Source organism: Artemia sp. Qi Xiang Cuo, chromosome 20 (genome assembly GCF_049724085.1).
Source record: "Artemia sp. Qi Xiang Cuo chromosome 20, ASM4972408v1, whole genome shotgun sequence".
Lineage (NCBI taxonomy): Eukaryota > Metazoa > Arthropoda > Branchiopoda > Anostraca > Artemiidae > Artemia > Artemia sp. Qi Xiang Cuo.
The window spans coordinates 14,006,220-14,024,862 of NC_142813.1; positions in this window are offsets into that span (position 1 = coordinate 14,006,220).

Consider the following 18,643-nt stretch of genomic DNA (forward strand, 5'->3'; position numbering starts at 1 on the left):
AGCAATTTCTCTGGAAAACATCTAGCAAATCTTCATCCTTTTTTCGGAGCGTCCATGCTTCAGAGCCATATTTGACCACCTATCATCACTGTAGCTTCTAATATTCTAATCTTGGTTAGCAGCCTTATTTTCCTATCCTTCCAAACTTTTTTTTAACTGTGAAAAACACCCTGAGCCTTGGCTATTCTACTTTTAACATCTTCACTGCTCCCACCATCTTTACTAATAATGCTACCAAGGTAAGTGAAGCTGCCCACTTGATCAATCTTTTCGTTACCCAACGTCACCTTTCATCTTCACTTATTCCTAGCCTTAGTGACTTGGTCTTCCTAACATTAATTTTCAAACCAATTCTAGCACCCTGAACTCACAAAACCTCTCAAACTTCTTTCATTTTGTTCACACTTTCATCTAAGATGCTTAAATCATCAACATAATCTAATTCCAGGAGATTTTTTCCTCCCCATTTGATTCCGTGGTCTCCCATTGCTTTTCCTGTGCTGATTAAAACTAAGTCCATCAAAATAATCCATATAAAGGGGGATAGAACACAACCCTGCTTAACTCCTGATTTAATACAAAACCAGCTGCTAACCTCATTTCCTATCTTAACCGCAGCGGTGTTATTCTCGTACACTAATCACTTTAATGTATTTGTCTGGTATACCATACAAGGATAAAACCTTTACCAAAGCTCTTCTGCCAACAGAATCGAACGCTTGCTCATTATCTATGAAACTGAGGACCAAAGGTGTTTGAAAACACAGGCACTTCTCAATTATTAGCCTAAGAGTGAAAATTTGGTCAACACATCCTCTACCTTTTCTAAAACTGCATTGTTCTTCTCTTAAAACTTTGTCTATGGCATCTCTCAGTTTAAAAAGTATCATATTACTAAGTAATTTACTACCTACAGAGACCAGACTAATGCCTCGATAATTACCACACTCACTTTTATCACCTTTCTTATTGAGTGGCTTAATTAAGGTTTTCCTAAAATCGTTAGGTACTTCCCCTTTCTCAAAAGTCATATTCATAATCTTCAGGAACTTATTTCTTACCTCAGAGCCACCATATTTAAGAAACCCATTTATCACCCTATCAGCACCTGCGGCCTTATTATTTCTTAATCCTTTTAGTACCGTTGCTAATTCTTCCTCACAAAACATATCTTCTTTCACATCCAAGGTATCATCATCCATTGTATCAACATTGTTCTTGTGTTATCAACATTTTTTTGTTCTTGTTTTTATTAACAATCCATTGTAACAAGAAACTGTGGACTAACAACCGTGTCCCAGCTACAAATATTGTGGATAAAAACAATTAACAATTAAAATAATTGTTGGTCATAATTTTTTTTAAATTCAGTGGGAAATTTCAAGAAAGAATATTATGGAGGATTTTATTTTTGTTCTTGCAAATTTAGGCACTTTGTCGTAAAGTTGTCATATTCATTATTAGATTCATCGTATACCTAAAACGAGACTTGAAAAGGTTCTTTCTTTTGAAAATTATTCAAAAATTTCCATTAATTTGTTCTTAAAATAATATTTTACTCTAAAGACTAATCATAATAATAATTACCACTCCTTAATCATTTTTACATGGCTGTGACACCATGTCTAATTACAAAGAACCTGATGCCCAATCCAACTCTAAAGTATCAAGGTAGTAATTTTTGATGTCTTCAAAAAAAGTGAAAACTTTTTTGACTCCTCTCCAGTTTTTTTAAACCTAGGACTGACTTTTTTGAAACGCTTTCTACCAATTCGTCCTATCCATTTCTTCCACGTTGTTCAAATATAGCAAATTTCGTTTATGATTTTATAAGTGTTTACACTGTGTTTGCGTGATTCAATTTTCACAATGTCTCTCCACACAAACATTAAACTTTGTCTTGGAATTTTTAACTTTATGTTTCTGTTTTTAAACTTTATGAATATAGACTATATATTTTAAAAAGGCCAAAAAAATTTTTCTATCCAATTTGACATTAAAAAATAATAATTAATTTACTAGAAAAAACAGTTGACATGAGAATCGAAAGAGCAGTCTGTTTGCGACACTGTCAATGAAAACCCATATTTACTTCTGATTGTCAACTAAAGTCGAATTTACTTAATTGAATGGCAAATTTTATCGTGGAAAAAATATATATAACAACACGTGTGAATATAACAACACGTGTAATATAACAACAAAAATATAACAAAATAAATATAACGAAAATATAACAACACGTGTGAATTTACTATTACTTATTGTTGCCTTTATCACAATTACGCCTATTACTTTACGAAGCCTTAAGTTAAGGTTTATCGTATACCCGAGCGACGTCATAGTGAAACTTGTGTATGGAACAGCTACGATTAGCTGAAATTTAATGTTTTTTCTCAAACTTTGTCTTCAGAAGAGAAATCAGAGTTTACAAGAAAGCAGTTTAAAAAATTTGTTCTTAAGGTATTGTCTATTGAATACTTTTTCCACATGTTACTGTGAATGTCAGAAATCTGGCCGCCATAAAAATAATGGACACAACAAAAAATAGTGCGTAAAAAAATATTCCATTATTTTTTGGACGGTACCAAACGAACGATGTCTTTGAGTCGACATACATTGGATATCCAAACAGTTTGACACACAATTAATAAGGAATCATCTTCATGAAAATAAAATAATAATATAAAAAAGAGAAACACAGAAAAAAACATAACGAATAGGAAGAGAAAAGACGAAAAACTTTACACAAAAACAAACTACAGTCAAAACTATAATTAAAGGTCCCAAGCGAACACTGCTTTTGAGCCAGCTTATGCCAGATTTGCCTCCCACTTACTCGGACTATGTCTCTTGGCTTTTTCTACTCTTAAACCATGGCCTTATGCCAGCAATTAAATAAAAAAAAAACAAGTTTTTGTGACTGAAAGTAAGGAGCGATATTAAAATTTAAAACGAACAGAAATTATTCCGTATATGAAAAGAGTTGTCCCCTCCTCAATGCCTCGCTCTTTACGCTAAAGTTTTTTATTGTTTTAAAAATAAAGTTGTAAGACAGAGTCAAACTTTAGCGTAAAGAGCAAGGCGTTGAGGAGTGGAGATCCCCTTTCATATACGGAATAATTTATGTTCGTTTTAAGTTTTAATGTCGCTCCTTACTTTCAATTAAAAAAATTAATTTTTTTATTTAACTTCTGAACGTTTTTGAACTAATTCAGCTTTGATTTTGGCTCACCTTACATGAATAATTAAAACGAAATTCGCATAATAATTTTCCTTTTTTTGGCTTAATGGATTTCTCAAAATTTTGTTATGACGTAACTTACGAATTAACTTACGTAACGAATTTCTATATTCGTATGTTTTTATTACGTATATTAGGGAGTTCACCCCCTAGTCAGTATCTCGCTCTTTACACTAAAGTTCAAATTTTTTTTGAATCACATACCCCTGAATCACAAAGGCCGGTTAATTAGAATAGATAGCTCTTTTGAAAGTACTAAAAAAAAATTATCGTAAAGAGCGAGGTATTGACTAGGGGGCGAACCCTCTAATATACGTCATCATTTCTGTTCTTTTTAAGTTTTAGTGTTGCTCCTTACTTTCATTCGAAAAAAAATTGTTTTTTTTATTTAATTTCTGATAATTTTTCAAATACTGCTAGGAAATCCGGCATCCCTTCATAGGAATGTCCCTTCCCCCAAGGAAACATCCTCCATGGAAAAATTCTCCCCGTAACCCCTACTCCAACCCCCCACCCCCCCACCAGAAAAAAATTACTCTTGAAAACACCTGCATAATTCCCAATAACCAAAACTATAGTAAACAATGGGCAAAGTTCATAGCTTGCAGCCCTTATCACGGGAACTGTGGGGATTAAGTCATCCCCAAAGACATATTTATCAGATTTTTGACTATGCTGAAAAATATGGCTATCTCAAAATTTTGATTGGATGACTTCGGGAAGCAAATGAGCGTGGGAGGGGCTAAATTGGCCTCTAATTTTTTGGTCACATAAAAGGGCACTAGAACTTTTAATTTTCGTTCGAATGAGCCCTCTCGCGATATTCTAGGACTACTGGATTGATAAGATCACCCCAGGGGAAAAAAACAACAAAACAACAAATAAACACGAATCCATGATCTTTCTTCTGGCAAAAATACAAAATTCCCCATTTTTCCAGATGAGATATACATTTATTAAAAAAGAAAACAAACACTATTCGCCTTTCGCCTGCCAAGAAAGCCAATAAGCTTGAAAGGGCAAGCGAGGTTATCACTCTCATCTAATTAAAACAACATTCATACCTTGCTACTTAACACACAAGAAACTTATCTGATGAATGAATAAAGGAAAAAAGAGAGAAAGAGGAAAACACAAGAAGTAGATAGAAAAAAAAAGCAAAGTAAATCGGGGAAATACCTTAAATAGAATGACAACCTGGAGTGGGCTTACCACCAAATTCACTCACGAGATAAAAGAAACTTCTTTGCCCGTGACTTGAAAGCCGGAAGACTAGGGCCACTTTTCACAGACTCGGGCAAAATATTCCAAACATGGTGACCATACTGGCTAACCACAACAGATATCCGAATGAGGCTCTTAAACTCTCGAGTTAAGTTCTCAGTTTTTCTTGTATTATGGTCATGACGGTCTCTATTAAAAGTAAAAAGATTATCAACACCAGGGGTGAACAGCTGATCCAAATATTTATACGAGAAAATCGCGACTTGGTAATCTCGAATTTGGGATACATCCATTAACTTATTCTTTTTAAAATGCTCATTAGCAGGAACCTCATCAGAATCATTAAATTCAGATAATAATTTTACAGCTCTATTCTGAAGTTTTTGTACTCTTTTGAAACATGTTACAAAATTACTTGCCCATATAAAGCATCCGTAGCTAATATATGGGTAAAATATAGAAAAATAAATCATTTTCAGGATCTTTTTTGGGAGTAGATTTTTAATTCTTCGCATCACCCCAAGGCCTCTGCTTAATTTTTCAGCTATTGCACTTGAATGGTTTTTCCACGACAGGTTTTCATCAATTAATAACCCCAAATACTTTGTTGTTACTACTCCCTTTATCACATTTTCTTGAACCGTGAAATGGTCATTCGCCGCACTAGACGAAAGTCTAGAAAATATTCTGAAAAAAGTTATAGAAAAGCTAAGGGTTATCATATTTTTCCGAGAAAAAGTTAGCAATTCAGAAACTGCATTATGAATTTTATTATATAAAACATTGAATGAAGGCGCTGCCAGAAAGAGCAAAGTTTCATCTGCAAACAGGATGACACCAGCCTCTGACAGGTAGTGTTTCACTCGATCAATGAAAATAATGAAAAGTAGAGGTCCCAAGATTGACCCTTGTGGGACCCCACACTCTATTTTCTTTTTTGAAGATAAAAATTACCCATTCTGAACTATCTGATACCGTTTTTGTATATACGATGAAAACCACTCCAGACTTGAACCCTTCACCCCAATCGAGTCAAGAGCTTGAAACTTCTATTTCTAGTAATTTTTTATATTGCCTAGTGATTTTTTTCTAGCTAGTGATTTATAGTGATTTTCGTTCTAAAACTAGTGATTTTTCCTCAATCTAGTGATATTTCACGATATAGCTTGTAGATTCATGATTCAATCGAATAATAAAACAAGAAGCTAATTATTAAAAAAAACGCAAAATAGTGATTCACTAGAGCTCCTCATATGTTCCAGATTATCATTTATGCACAAATACCACCTTTGGAACTTCCGATTTACCACCATATGTCGATATCAGATGTAAACCCCAGAGCGATATCATCAAGATAATAGGCGAATCTAGTTAATCTCAAAAATATAAAAATTTTCTCCTATTTCACCACATTTGCTCAGGTCAAATTTTTGTCTCCATATTCATGGTTTTTTTCCTCTGTAATCTATCAGTTCTAAATCAGATTTTCTTGTGTTGAAACCTTTGCAAGTGGAGTGAATGGTGTATATGAATACTCCCTCTACATTTGTAAATACACATGGAGTCATTGAAAAATAAAAGGTAGGTATGCATTAAATATAATTTTCTAAATGAAAAGAGAAATATTTGAAAAAAAGAAAATAAGGCTTAGTGCTTTTTATAATAGGATTTGCAATATAAGTAGATATATTAAAGCGATTGCAGTTTGAATATTGAAGTCGGTAGGGAGTAAGGGGGGTTGTCAACTCTGGGAATTGTCTAATGATTTTAATTTCTATTTCTAATATCTAATCAAAACTCCAATAATTCTCCAAATTCTCTTATTTGTAATTGAAACATCTAATAAGCGCAGATAACATCCTATTCTTTAAGTTTTTGGATTTATGTGCTAACATTAATATATCAAACAGTTTGTGATAACGAACTGTAAGAATGAAGCAACAAGGCTGAATAGTAACCGAAACTCTAGAAACGAAATTTTGATATCAATCGATATATCATCGGCTTTTTGTATTGATTCCAAATTTTTAATAGTCATTAAGTTAGTTTTACCCATAAAAGGCTAAGAAAATGTGAAAACTTGCCTGATTTTTGAAAGAGGAAGGAACACCCACTAAAAGTCAAAGAATTTTAATTAAAATCAAACCATTAGATTCAGCGTATCAGAGAATCTTATTGTAGAGGTTTCAAGCCCTATCTGCAAATGTGTTGAATTTTGTATTATTTTCCAGAAGAAAAATCACGGATGCAAATTAATTTGTTGCTTTTTTTCCAGGGGCGATCGTATCGAATCAACGGTCCTAGAACACCGGGAAAGTGCTGATTTGAACGAAAATTAAAATTTCTGGCGCCCGTTTTATTTGACCAAAAAGATCGGGTGGCTACTAGGCCCCCTCCCACGTCACTTTTTTCCCAAAAATTGTTCGATCAAAAGTTTGTGGTAACCATTTTGCTTAGCATAGTTGAAAGGATCCAAAACTATACCTTTAGATTTAACATGACCCACGCAGCCCCCGAGGATAGGTCAGGGGATGAAAGGATGCTAAGGATATTTGTTGAGGATAATAAAGACAATGTACGATCTATGAAAACCAGTGTGATGGCTACAAAGACAAATAACGGGTGACAGATTGCATTGGACTTGTATAACTTGGGCTATGTATTTGCACATTAGAAGGGTGGGGTTAAGGTTAGGCTAAGTTACTTTACCCCCAACCTACCCTAATGTACAAATATATAGCCCAAAATATATTATTATACAAACTAAAGTATTATGTTTTCATCATATTTTGCATATATCATTAGTATTAACATAACTTTACTTCTTGGGTGCGTTCCGTATAATTAACAAGAACCTCCTTTTTTTATTAAAAAAGGAATAAGATTGATGCTTATCGAAATTTGTGAAAGAAAGGGACACATTTTTTCCATGGAAATATAAAAAGGCCATTTTCAAAATAGTCGCTCGTGTCAAATAAATTATACTAGCACTACTAGAGTAGAAAGAAAATAGTTTCTGTAGTATTTGGGGGAAAAAACTGGAGTTTTGGATCGACAAGGAAAAAATGTTAAAAAGAAAAGCAAATATTTTAATTAGATCACCTATAGGCAACTTTCAGTGATCGCGGTATAACCCAAGGGTACCTATTTGGAAAAATACAGGGAGGAAGCAAGGATTTTGTTCTATACTCTGCATAAAGATGGAAAAAGGCATTTTTCAAAATATCAAGGGTAATTTTCACTTGAGAAAAACAAAACATCATTCTAAATGTATTTTTCCACATCTAAGGGGTTAATTTTGCCCTCTCCCTGTAGGAGCGCCTGCGTAGAACATAACAAAGAAGCAAAACAATTATTAATTACAACGATAAAGACTATTATAATTCTAGTGATTTCTAGTCAATAATCTAGTGATCATGGATGCGTGGTATTTATTTATTTCTAGCCTCCCCCTGGACGATCCTATTGAACCAATGGTCAGGCCTGGATTTACCAATAAGCCCATGAGGCCCGGGCCTAGGGACGCACAATGCCAGGGGGCGCAATAAACTATCATTGATTGATTTTTTTCTTAGCGAAAACTCGGCCAATGCTATTTATGGTCAAAGTGCCAAATGCACTCCGCTGTTTTAGATGTTTCAAGCCCCTATCTACAGAAATATGAAATGTTTATATTTTTCAGAAGGATAATCATGGGTGCGTGTTATTTATTTATTTCTACCCTCCCCCTAGACGATCGTTTCGAACCAATGGTTAGGCCTGGATTTACCAATAAGCCTATGAGGCCCGGACCTAGGGACGCACAATGCCAGGGGGCGCAATAAACTATCATTGATTGATTTTTTTCTTAGCGAAAACTCGGCCAATACTATTTATGGTCAAAGTGCCAAATGCACTCCGCTGTCGTGCAGCCTATTCACAGAAAAGGGATTTTGAAACAACACAGGAATTCCTTGGCAACTTATACACTGTCATATTTCCCGCAAGAATGGCAGCTGAGAGTTCAGTATCACTTCTCTTTTTCATTAATTTTGGCTCACCAGTTGTGTTCTGTTCAGTACTTCCACTATTCCCGAATTTTCGAAGCCTTCCCCAAAAATCTTGCAAAAACGAGCGGCAAAAACGCGAGCGCCTAGGAGCGTCAAACCTTTAATTCTGGCCCTGTCAATGGTCTTAGAATCTTGGCGGAAGAAAGAATTTCATTAGAAAGGAAATTGGAAGCTCTGGTATTCTTTTTGAGCAGCAATGCTGAATCAATTTTGCCATAAATTTTGGTAGATTTAGAAAAGCAGCCACTGTTTACGTTCATAAAATAGTATTACCATCAAATTCAAAATTTGATGGTATTACCCATATAGGGCACTAAGAGACATAAGATTAAACTTAAGTAAATTCTCTATTGACTCAAGATCATGTTACCTAAGTTTCATTAGATTACCTAGACTCTGGTATATTTTTTAGTTTTAACAAAACAGTTTTCAAAACATAAGTTTAAAAAAAAAAAAATCCCAAGTCACAGGCATAACAATTTTTAGGTGCACAAGTCTTTGAATTGAGCCTTGAGCAACACCATATTCAACATCCGAGGATAAATGAGAAAATGAATGAACAGGTATTAACCTACCTGACGAACTAAGATTCAACCAAAAGGGTACAATCCCTCTTTACTGTTTTCAATAAGGAAGAGGCACGTGCTTCCCCCTAGACTTTCTTGTCGCCCCTCTTACATTTTCTATTTTTTTTAGGGGGGGAGGGGTCCATTGACAAATTCCTGTTTTGAAATTTCCACTGGGAGAATTGTAAAAAAAAGAGACAAATTTGGCCTTCTTCTACGCTTTAAAAAAAGATTCCTCCCACCTTCGAATCTTCGTAAATTGACGCCACTGTCCCTCTTGTACAAGTAAATGTTAACTTCCACTAAGAACTGTTGGAGATAACGAATCTAAAGCTTTACGGATATTCAGTAGCCTAAAACAGATAACAGCGTGAAACAAATGGTAATAGGGGCGCATTAAATACAATACGTTTATTGCAGTTAATACAATCAATAAGATTTTCGTAGATACATTTGACTTGCAAATTTTTTTTTTTTACATTAGCTTGCATTTTTGTAGTAGAGACGTGCAATATTGCGTCTAAATGTATGTCCGATAACCGAGAACAGTGTTTGTTTTTTCGATAATTCAGAATTGAAAAAGTTTGCTCACAAATATATGTACTACCAAACATAGTAATTAATTGCTCAGCAAACGTTTTTAATTCCTTGTAAATTTCAGAAGGCAAACTTCCATAGAAATCCACCAAGTTATTTTTTTTCCTTAAAAGCTATCTTAAGTTTGGTATCATTTTGCAAATCTATCACCTTGATTTGCAAATCACTTGGTAAATTACTGATATCGACTGTGAAGGGGTTTTAGAAAATATTCATCTTACGTGAGATCTTTGTGAAATCAGGAACCCGGTGTTCAAACTCAGTTTGATGGTGTATTAATGCACTTTTAATTTTAGTATTTTGCCAAACAAAATTTATACAAGCTTTTTCTACTGCTTTCTTGCCATCTGGAAAATGGTTGATGTGAATATATCCTTGAGGTGATGAATATATTTCAAAAATAGATCTTGAATGATCCAGCTGGATGATGAAACTCCATCTGCTGAATTTGTTGGAGCACCAGTTAGTAGATGAGGCGGAAAATTTTTCCTTGGAAATATAAATTAGGGTGGTAAATACTGACAGCTTTCATAAACAGTCCCGACCGAGGTCACAAGGACGCCTCTCTCTGATAATTTTGCCTTGCACAATATCATCTGACCCCTCTCCCTATACACTTTAAGACGAACATGAACTGTGGTCATAGAATTTTAGTCACAGCTGTATATGTCACTTACATTTAAAGAAAGCTTTTTTAGAACTCATTTCGGGTTTGAGAAAAACTGTTCAATGTTTACTCTGTTAAGGCTCTTTGCATGACCAGAGCTTGTGGGTTCAGGCTTGCGTAGTAATATTTGTGGATTTTGAGCTCGAAACCTTTCAGCCAGTCTATCCATGTCTTTCTGGTATTGCTCCAGTTCTGAGGGATTGTCTTGTTGTTTGCTATAGTAAAGTAGTTGATGCAGTCAAAGTCATATGCACTGGCAATTGTAGTTACAATTAGTTGAGGTCGCAGTCGCAATCAGTCACATTGACACGCATTTGCAGTTGCAAGTAGCCACAAGTTCAAACAGTTGAAAGCAGCCACATATTGAAAAAGTCACAATAAAAGTAGCTAACTGCATAAGTAGTAGTTGTACCAGCCCTGAAAGGTTCAATTTATTGCTTTCAGCTGTTTTTCAGATATTGTTCATATGCCCTTTTGACGACCTGCATGCATAGAGTACATATTGATTCGTTCAATATACTTTGCAATATCCCTTGATAGTTTTGCCTTAATGTGCTTAGCCATCATATATATATTGCAGATAGACCATTTCAACATCCATATTTTTAGTTATAAATCCCCTCAACAGGTCCCAAAGTTTCAACTAAATACCTTTATCTGTTCCTAAGATGTCGTAATATGCCCTTATGACAAACTTCGATGGACATAGAGTCTTTTGATTTAGTTTAACATCCCCAATAATAGCAGCGATGCATCTATTGACGTTGGACCAGATTTACATCATTACCAGATAAGAAAGGTACTATTTAGTGCTTTAAAAGTACCTCTTTCTAGGCCTGTTTGTTGGTTATATGGTTTGATTTTGTTTCATGGTTCTGTTTGTTGGTCAACTTGTTTGATGTTTGTAAGCCTATTACTCCGGGACGAAATTTACATCATTGCCAGATAAGAAAGGTACTATTTAGTACTTTAAAAGTGCCTCGTTTTAGGCCTGATTGTTGGTTACGTGGTTTGATGTTGTTACTTAGTTCTGTTTTTGGTCAACTTGTTTATCTGACAGGGAATTCTAATGTATCATGAGGGGAATTAAGAAATAATATGGCTTCTTTGGTCTTTAGGCTGAGGGATAAATTTTAATATTCTTTCGAAGCCTTAATAGTGTAACTAGGAACACCTTAGATATTTTCAGAAATTCAAACGAGATACAAGACAGAATGAATGTATTCAACGCGGGAATTGTCTCTTGGGAATTTTAAATGTGACATCGCAAAAGGATGCCGAAACAAAGGAACACTCAGAAATTACTTTTAGGGTATTATTTTGGCGAAACAAATTAATCAACATTTTAGGGATTTTTTTTTGGTGAAACAGTTTGAGAAATTTTAGAAGATGATTTGGGGTTAAACTCTGTGGTCACTATATTAGACAAGTACACAATATTGGATTAGTGAGATAATTATGAGCATGAACCATCAATGAATCTAACTACAAAGGACCTCAACCTCCAGGGGCTACCTCTTCCCAACCCAAAAGACCCCCTTCCCACCTTTCCAACTTTTTTTGAGGACACCCCCCAATTTTCAATATAGAGGCTCAAATTAAGAGTTAAAAATGCATAAGAAAAAAGTTAGCAGAACGTCAACTTTGACCTCATTCTATCTTAGAAATAATTTATTTTTGTTTAAAAAATTTTTTAAACCAATTAATTTCCTTTAAAATGAGCCATTGAACAAATCTCTACGATATTCCAGTGCCAAGCTATCTTTGGAAAAGAAAAAAAAGAGAAAGAAAAAATATGCCGTTAGTGGAGAATAACGTGGTTAAAGTCAATTTTCTTGATTTTCAAGTCAATATTTTTCCCTTGCTGTTCAAGCCAAATGACAGAAAGTTTCCTGTACAGGGGTTTCGGACAAGGTGGTTCTAATGGTGTACTTTTTGTGTTTTGACCTGACTCCTTTTTTAGGAGCTATGGGTTTTATATTTCTTAACATCGGACGTGATCCATTTAAAAGTTAATTTTACTATCTTAACTTATAGTTACAATGTGCCATGGTTTGTTCTTTACTCGGTTTCAGCTATATCTGCTGAAAGTAACTTAAGCCTCATTTATCATGAACGTTATTGATCCCTTATGTAAACAAAAAAAATATCCCGTTTAGGCAGAATGTTGTAGTAGCTGCCACTTTTCTTGATTTTCAAGCCAATATATTTCCCTTACTGTTCAAGCCAAGGGACAGAAAGTTTACTATACAGGGGTTTCGGACAAGGCGGTTCTACTGGTGTACTTTTTGTTTTGATCTGACTCCTTTTTTAGGAACTATGGGTTTTTATATTTCTTAACATTGGACGTGATTGTCTCTTACTAGGTTGCTAGCTACCGCTGCAACCCGGAAAGTGGCGTATAAAATTTAGTATAGGCAAGAGGTCGTTCTTTATTATAATCAAGCCAAGGGACAGAAAGGTTCCTATACTGGGGTTTCGGACAAGGCGGTTCTAATGGTGTATTTTTTGTTTTGACCTGACTCTTTTTTTAGGAGTTAGGGGTTTTTATATTTCTTAACATTGGACGTGATCGTCTCTTACTTGGTTGCTAGCTACCGCTGCAACCCGGATAAACAGTAACCTTATCTATGTGATTATAATAACTTTATATTCGTTCTTTATTATAATTTTTCTAGGAGTTAGGGGTTTTTATATTTCTTAACATTGGACGTGATCGTCTCTTACTAGGTTGCTAGCTACCGCTGCAACCCGGATGGACGTGATCGTCTCTTACTAGGTTGCTAGCTACCGCTGCAACCCGGATAATGATCGTCTTTTAAAATGTAATTTACATTCTAACTAAAATAATGAAGATAATATGAATGAACCACAGTGTTCAGTTTCTTTGGACTTGAGTTCGTTTTTTAACTATAAATACAAACAGGAAAAAGCCTACGGCTTTTTCTTCTTTTAAATAGTAAGAGACGAAACTCAAACAATCAAGTAGCTAACTAAGTCTAATGTATGGAATGGTTTGTTATTTCAGTGATCGTCTTTTAATGTAAACTATGAAGCTTTGCCAAAGCATTTCTAGCCGATTTTTCAACAGCATCCGCTCTTTCAAAGAGAATTTTAATATGTAATTTTGAATACTTTTCGTGATCCCGATAAAACATGCGTAAAATGTTTCTCAATTTACAAAGATAAGCCTGCATTTTTGCCATCTTCTTGTATTTCTGAATGTAATTTTTCCCTTTGTCCTTATGCGTTCTTCGGTACAACCTCGCAGAGAATTTAATTTTTTCATTATAGCTTTTGTCACCCCAGTAACGCTCCTTGATGTTTTGTTTGGCTGTCTCAATTTTACTTCTCGATACACCTGGTCGGTTGAATACCTTTGCTTTTCTTTTTTCTTATATTTGATTCGGTAATCTTCATCATTGTGATAACGCTCCTTGATCTTTTGTTTGGCTGTCTCAATTTTCGCATGTCTATAAACTACATCATTATAATAACGCTGTTTGTCAATATCAATTTTCGTATCTCGATACGCCTGGTCGGTTGAATACCTTTGCTTTTCTCTTTTCAAGATACTATCTCTGTTGTCTGTGTAGTACTGTTTTTTTTAACTTGCGTGCAGCTTGCTTTGATCTAACCATTATGTAATTCACGAATGAGACCATTTACATCTCTGTCGTTCTTAAGTAGTAAAAGTCGACGATTTTGTTTTGGCCTTATTATAATTGATATGGTGAAATAATAATATGCAAATGGCTCTTAAATCATACTTCTTTATGGTTCCATATGGTCTAGTGGCTAGGATAGTTAACTTTCACTGAACAGGCTCGGGTTTGAGTCCAGGTGTGGGAAAATTTTTAACTCTATAATCTTCGAACATTTGAACCTTTTATAATTTATAATGATGCATAATATAAATACTGTAATCTTAACTATAGTGAAGTTGCCTATGCAAGTTAGTATAGGGAAGAGTTCAATCTTTATTATAATTCAAGCCAAGAGACAAAAAGTTTACTATACAGGGGTTTCGGACAAGGCGGTTCTAATGGTTTACTTTTGAATTTGATCTGACTCCTTTTTTTAGGAACTATGGGTTTTTATATTTCTTAACATTGGACGTGATCGTATTTTACTAGGTTGCTAGCTACCGCTGCAACCCGTATGTGATAGCGCTCCTTGATGTTTTGTTTGGCTGTCTCAATTTTCGCATGTCTATAATCTTCATCATTGTGATAACGCCCCTTGATCTTTTGTTTGGCTGTCTCAATTTTCGCATGTCTATAATCTAAATCAATGTAATAACGCTGTTTGTCACTATCAATTTTTACATCTCGATACGCCTGGTCCGTTGAATACCTTTACTTTTCTCTTTTCAAGATGCTATCTCTGTTTTTTTTTATTAGTACTGTTTTTTTAACTTGCGTGTAGCTTGCTTTGATCTAACCATTATGTTATCATGAATGAGACCATTTACACTTTTGAGGTTTCTTATATAGTAATTATGACGTCACGGCGTAATGATTTTATTTCATGACGTCATGTCATGACGTCTTCAGAAACCACAACATAATATCGTGTTTTCTATTCACGTCATAGCTCTAATATAAAACTATGACGACATTCATTATTTATCTAGTAGGGTTTCAGACAAGGTAGTTCTAATGATGTACTTTTGTTTTGATCTGACTCTATTTTTAGGAGTTTATTGTTTTTATATTTCTTAGCAGTGGACTGATCGTCTCTTACTAGGTTGCTAGCTACTGCTGCAACCCAAATTCACATATATAGTTATGAGAGGAAGATTGGCCGAGTGGTCCAAGGCGCTGGTGTTAGCCACCAGTCTCTTCGGAGGCATGGGTTCAAATCTTACCGCTGGTATACGATTAAGATTTATGTACAAAAATAAAATATCTTTAAAAAGACTGCAGTATGAAAAGATATCAAAAATGCAGTTTTTAATTGAAAAATTTATTCTCTCTTGGAAATAACTTATTTTAGTTACAAAAGAATTTTAACCCAATTAATTTCCTTTAAAATGAGCCATTGAACAACTTTCTACGATGTTCCAGTGCCAAGCTATCTGTGGAAAAGAAGAAGAAAAAAATATATACCGTTTAGGCAGAATGTTGTAGTAGCTGCCACTTTTCTTGATTTTCAAGCCAATATATTTCCCTTGCTGTTCAAGCCAAGGGACAGAATTTTCCTATACAGGGGTTTCGGACAAGGCGGTTCTAATGGTGTACTTTTTGTTTTGACCTGACTCTTTTTTTAGGAGTTAGGGGTTTTATATTTCTTAACATTGGACGTGATCGTCTCTTACTAGGTTGCTAGCTACCGCTGCAACCCGGATTTTTAACCCCGTTAATTTTCTTTAAAATGAGCCATTGAACAACTCTCTGCTATGTTCCAGTGCCAAGCTATTTACGGAATTACTAACCTATACTATAATAAAGCGGCGTAAAAAATTTAGTATAGGCAAGAGGTCGTTCTTTACTATAAAAAATACAAACAGGAAAATGCCTACGGCTTTTTCTTTGTTTAGATAGTAAGAGACGAAACTCAAACAATCAAGTAGCTAATTAAGTCCAATATATGGAATGGTTTGTTATTTCAGTGATCGTCTTTTAATGTAATCTTTAACATAAACTTCATTAATCGGATATTTTAATATATCCTATATGGTCTAGAGGTTGGGATAGCTCTCACCCAGTAGGCTTGAGTTCAATTTCTGTATGGGAAATTTTTACTTATGATGATTTCTTAAGGAACATATAAAAATTCTTAATGTAATAAAAATAATTGTTTTAATTACAAAAGGTTTTTAATTCCATTAATTTCCTTCAAAATGAGCCATTGAACAACTCTCTACAATGTTCCAGTGCCATGCTATCTGTTGAATTACTAACCTATACTATAATTAAGTGGCGTATAAAATTTAGTATACTTAATTATAAAAAAATTCACATATATTTAGTTATGAGAGGCAGATTGGCCGAGTGGTCCAAGGCGCTGGTTTTAGCCACCAGTCTCTTCGGATGCGTGGGTTCAAATCTTACTGCTGGTATACGATTATGATTTATGTACAAAAATAAAATATCTTTGAAATACTGCAGTATGAAAAGACATCAAAAATACAGTTTTTAATTAAAAGTTTATTCTCTCTTAGAAATAATTTATTTTAGTTACAAAAGATTTTTAACCCAATTAATTTCCTTTAAAATGAGCCATTGAACAACTTTCTGCGATGTTCCAGTGCCAAGCTATCTCTGGAAAACAAGAAAATGAAAAAAAATATCCCGTTTAGGCAGAATGTTGTAGTAGCTGCCACTTTTCTCGATTTTCAAGCCAATATATTTTCCTTGCTGTTCAAGCCAAGGGACAGAAAGTTTACTATACAGGGGTTTCGGACAAGGCGGTTCTAATGGTGTACTTTTTGTTTTGATCTGACTCCTTTTTTAGGAGCTATGGGTTTTTATATTTCTTAACATTGGACGTGATCGTCTCTTACTAGGTTGCTAGCTACCGCTGCAACCCGGAGGTTTCTAGCTACCGCTGCAACCCGGATAAGAGACGATCTGGCTACAACCTACGATTTAGACGTCATTAATCAATCTTTAACATGAAATATGCAGTTTTTCGTACAAACATTGATTCTATTTCAAAAATAATTTATTTTAATTACAAAAAGGTTTTTAACCCCAAAAATTTCCTTTAACTCTCTACGATGTTTCAGTGCCAAACTATCTGTGGAAGAAAAAAAGAAAAAAAAGATGCCGTTTAGGCAGAATGCTGTAGTAGCTGCCACTTTTCTTGATTTCCAAGCCAATATATTTGTCCTTGCTGTTCAACCTAGAGGACAGAAAGTTTCCTATAGGGTTTCGGACAAGGCGGTTCTAACGATGTACTTTTTGTTTTGATCTGACTCTTTTTTTAGGAGTTATGGGTTTTGATATTTCTTAACATTGGACGTAATCGTCTCTTACTAGGTTGCTAGCTACCGCTGCAATCCGGATAAAGATTTTTCACTAATATTCTTAGCTGCAGTCCTAGATTTCTTCCCTACGACACCTTCAGCAACTTCACATATTATTTTTCTAAAATTATTCCAACCATCTTCCACATTATCCAATTTTAAACTCTCAAGTTTAGTATTCAACTCTTCTGCCTGATTCTTTGAGGTTCGTCTCATACTATTCCAAGTAAGAAAAAGCCGTATAGTTTTTCCTGTTTGTAATCAGGGTTATTACTTACATCTTACCCGGCTCAATAGTAACCGAGACTAAAAAAAACGGAATTTTGATACCAATACATGCATCAAAAGAATTGAATTTTCATATCTGGGTGAAATCTTGCTCCTCCTTTTCAAACCGAAATATTGTAAATTTCCTCGAAGTTGAAGGAACTAAGGCCACCATGGCAACGAAATTCCAAATAAATGCTCAATATGCTGATTCAAATTTGAATTAGGAATTTAAAGCGGACTATCTCCTCCATAGTCATTCGTTTTTCTATTTCAAGTGCTTCAATTCTATTTCTAAGCGTTTGCACCTTGTTTTTTTTCTCTGTAATTTTTGGTAATCTGCCCAGCTTTAGTAGCCCTACTGCTGCAAATACTACGGTTTCTTTTGATGCGTGGTGCTTTTCCGTCATTGTCCTCTGGTTTTCCTCTTCGGCTATTTCTTGCCACAGTACTGCTCTCCCCCTTTTCGCAGTGTGATACCTATGGGCCGACGCAATTGAAATTTCACTTTTTCCAATAGAATCCGACTCCTCTTCCTGTCTTTTATCTCATATTCAGAAATTTCTATTGGCATTTACCATTCATCATGTGAGTATTCAAAGTAAGAAAACTCATAGCCGCATCTTCTTAAAGCACCCTCTTCAGTTTCACAGGCTGCATATATGTCAAAGTCATATTCAAACTAAATTCAACAACCTATTTGATGCTCGTGTATTATAACGTTCGATGAAATTCTGAACAAGTTGAAGCGCACTAGCCATTTCACTGTTCAATTCCCACAAATTTAAACTAACGAGTTGCTTTGGCAGTAAGGTTGTTTTGTAACTGAGTAATGAATAAGCTTTCTTAAATGGAGTCTTGCGGTACAGCTGATTTGTGGATGTTTAAACAATTACTGCGGGAGTAGATTGTGACGTCCTTTAGCATCTTCTACTAGACTCTAGTATCGTTGACAAGTGCCAATTTTTGTTGGTAACTTCGTGGGTTTTTTTTCATAATGATAGGAAAAAGCCTAATATTTTCTAATCATAGAGACTACTTAGGAGGATTTCAAAG